Genomic DNA, 3,941 nt, shown 5'->3' on the forward strand with positions numbered 1-3,941 from the left:
TGAAGTATATTTGATTGTGCTCAAGTTGAACTATTGCAAGTATACTTTAAGTACACTTTGAATATATTGCATTTAAAGACTGATAGTATGCAAAGATCATATAGTCCTCATTAGTAGTGGCATTAAAACACATTTTAGGCTTAATATTAAGAAATGTGCATTGTGCACAAGTAGTACTCCAAATAAAGTTTAATTAGAATTTTTGTTTAAGTAAGTCTCGAGCGATATGTCAGTAAATATGTTAATAGATTTGAACTTTACTTAGTGTGAAATAAATGTATTTTAAATATATTACTTTTTACTAAGGTTTAAACTTTATTATTTTTAATTTTTTTAAGATTAAATGGTTAAGCGATTTATTTATTTATCTGTGCAACCAGTTAAGGTTCATAAATAAAGCATTTTAAATTGGATTGTAGTTTGTAATTCCAAAAATTCAGAATTAACAACCCCACTGTACTATGCATAAAGTTTAATCACCTAGTGCTTTAATCACCTTCATAAATGCAAAAAACAATTAAGTATACATTTTCATGAATGCGCAATACTTTTACTTAAATATGTACTGTTGCTTTCAGGCCAGACTAGCGTGGTGACCTGATTTAAAAAGCAGCAGCCTGTGGCCAGTTGGGGGGTCCAATTGAAACTGGCTTGGCCAGTTTCAGGCCAAGCCCACAGGAAGGATATATGTGTGAGGGATATACGCGGAGAATGCAAGCCTTTGGAGATCTGGGCCTATGTGGGGAGAAGGGGTAGGCCCCTTCTGGTCCCCTGCTGATACAGAGGGGAAAGCCGAGCTCTTGGTGAGATGGTGACCCTCGACCCTTCTTCAGAGAATTGACAGGAGTGGTCCTGAACTCTCACCCATGGGACAAACTAGCGATGAAGCGTGACCTGTTGCTGGGGGCGTGGACCTGCCATTCAGGCCACAAGAATTCTGGGCATTCCACGCGCCATTCCTCTTACATAGCAGACTTCCCCCTCCCATGAGAGCCCACACCAGTACCCCGTTATCCAAAACACAAAAAAAACATCACATAGTTCCCATTACTCACCATCAGTGCAAGACACGGTAACCTAAATTTCCACATACAAGCCTTTATAGAGAAAAAAGCAAGAAAAGAGAAATAAACATACAAAATCAGTACCAGAAAGGATACTCAGCCTCTTTATGTATGTATGTATGTGTGTGTGTGTGTGTGTTTGCATACATGACAAGTCCCCACTTCCCGTGACAGCAGCTGGTTCTCGGCCTGCAGAACTGGATAAAATCAAAAGAAAAGTGTGAGGCCTGTAATTACACGTCGACTGTTCCTCTTGTTTAACAACCTGATCTTATCTATAAAGTATAGCAGCATCTAGAGTTTACTTAGTGCTTAGTTTTCTTTGACCATTTTTATTGAAGTTATATGTTGTAAATATATGTGCTCTGTCAGGCTTGAGTAAGCAGTTATACATCTGAGCATAATGCCATTCAGTGCGGTTGGGTGGCAAAGTATGAGGTCAACCTTCGTGCTGTCCTCAGCGCTCCTTGTTGACATGAGAATGCCTGACCTTCATTAGTAGTGCATCATGGAGTCACTAACAGCGGGGAGCTATATTTGAGACCTGAATCAGCAATGCTGCCCCAAGCAAAGCACAGTGGATCAGCATTATCCATCCCAAGGAGGCCTTTGTTGACAAGCTATCGGCTAAAATAAGCTCCAGCCGGGAGGAGGCACACATCCCCATCAGCATCCCACTTCCTGTGAGACAGCAATTTTCTGAATGATGAAGGAGAAGCTTGTACACATCCCCGGACGTTACTCTAGTTATTTATTTGTTCAAGATTAATGATTAATGAGCAGGAGGGCTTTGAGTGTCAGTCAGTGAAATAAGATTAGGATATTCCAATGGACCGATGAAGTGCTAACCTCCAGTGATATCCGCATCATTTGCGCCCTTAGGAATTTGTTAAATTTTTCGTAGTGTACTGACCCGAAATCCTCGATATGTCCAGGGTTTTAGCTGCTTCTCTAGCATTTCCATTTGGTTAATTAGCCCTATTGTCTGCATATCAATCAGATTAGCTCTGGGGGATCTAGGTGGAGGGTGCTGAGTAGAGCAAGTTTACTCAGGAGGAAGTACGGTGCTTTGATCTCTGCTAATGAGCTGCCAATACCGCCCTCAAGGGTTACTTCCTGGGGCCAGCTGGAAGCCTGCAAGTTAGGCCACCTGAAACAACATGTACTCTTTCCCTTTCCAAGTGCCCTCACCCCACCTGCCCTTCCCCCATTTTTCAATCAATGGTAACCCTTCCCCCAAATTGAACTCTGTGATAATTGGAGATAGAGGTGGGCTACAGTCACCCAGGGTTCTATTGTCCCCAGTGTATTCATACACTCTCTAGCCAGACTAGTGGCCTGATGGATGTTCTCGGGTGACACTTAACTTTATTTAAATCAACTTTTCCTTTTGGGAAGCAACAGATGTGACATTCAGTTTGTTCTGTCACTTTCCTCAAGCCAAGTCAGATGTTTTGAAAGTTTGAACTTTGAATTATGAAACCCTTGTGCACAGAACTTCCTAATTTCAAAACCAGACGTCTCCAGTCTTTGTATACAGTTTGTCCATTACGCAAATTCACAAATGGAGGATGTAAGTTTGATGTACACTCCATTTCACGATGGTTTCACAATAACACATCATGTAGTACATTCGGTCTGATCATTTTCGAAAAGCCGCGCCTGGAATGTCCAAACAGGAGTTTGTGATTCACATCCCTTAATCCTCACCACATCCAGTAAACCTCTCACCGCTGGGTATCCTCTCACTCCTTTGTGACCGTGGGAGAGGGTTGAAACAGAAAGCTCAGCCAATCCTCAGAAGCTCTGTTTCACATCCATTCTCTTCCTTGATCCAGCTCAGGTACCTGCAGTCCTGGGAAAGAAGCGACTGGCCATGTCTTTCCCCACTGGACATTGAGCCATGCTGAGGTTGATGGCGAGCACACAGCAGCCCCTTTGATGGGCGTGGGGACAGGGAGACACGGAACACTTCCTGGGCTGAATGGCGCCCTGACACTCGACACCTGGGACAGCGGCGCTCCGACGCTGGCCTAGTGCCAACCTCAACGAGGCACCTTTGTGCTCCTGGGCTCGGTGACCTATCCGGAAAGATCTCTCAGTGCTGGTTCTCATGCATCACTCCACTCTACTTCACACTGCCTTTGTGCCCAACTGGCTCGGGACTCTCCTCACTTCCTTTCGCCTTGATCCAGGCTGTAATTGCTTGGTCCTAGTGAAAAGCAAGTATGAATTTGAAAGGAGGGGTCTAACCTTTGCTTTGCAGTAGCCTTGTGGATCAGGCCACTGAATGCAGTTACTTGTACATGTAAAACTGTTCTCCGGGATTAATTTGAAGGCATTGTTCAAACACGGGCTATCTGGTGTCCCACTGTCTTTACTGCTGCTCTTTATATCTTCTTCACAAAGAGGTAGAAAGTTCTACATTCTCCCACAAAAAGCAAGCACAAGGACCTCTTGTTGAGACAGGCCGTTATTGATCTTGAAGCAGGACATCAACCATAACTAGAAAGAATACACATTTAGCAAGAAACGATAACCGCAGTGAACCAAGCACATTAAAACAGGGGTGTCAAGCCTGTCAAGATGTGAAATGCCTAACCACAACAAGGCATGCAATGGCTAACATGTGTGCAGGAGACCAGGTTCGCTCGTTTTGAGGTGCTGTCTCCGAGCCCTGGGCGGCTCGGTCCAAACCCGCCAACCCGTCTGGCTTGTCAGACACACAAGGCTGTCTCCCCAGGATGGTTTAGTGCATTGTACAAAGTGACAAACCCATCAAAGCAACCGGGCCCAAATAAAAGGTCTTTTTATGACTTTCCTTCAAAGAGCGGCTAGGAGTTCAAAGCACACACAGTGAGCACGAGTCGATGGAAA

Source organism: Sinocyclocheilus grahami, unplaced genomic scaffold (genome assembly GCF_001515645.1).
Source record: "Sinocyclocheilus grahami isolate Dianchi unplaced genomic scaffold, SAMN03320097.WGS_v1.1 scaffold39.1, whole genome shotgun sequence".
In the NCBI taxonomy this organism is placed as follows: domain Eukaryota; kingdom Metazoa; phylum Chordata; class Actinopteri; order Cypriniformes; family Cyprinidae; genus Sinocyclocheilus; species Sinocyclocheilus grahami.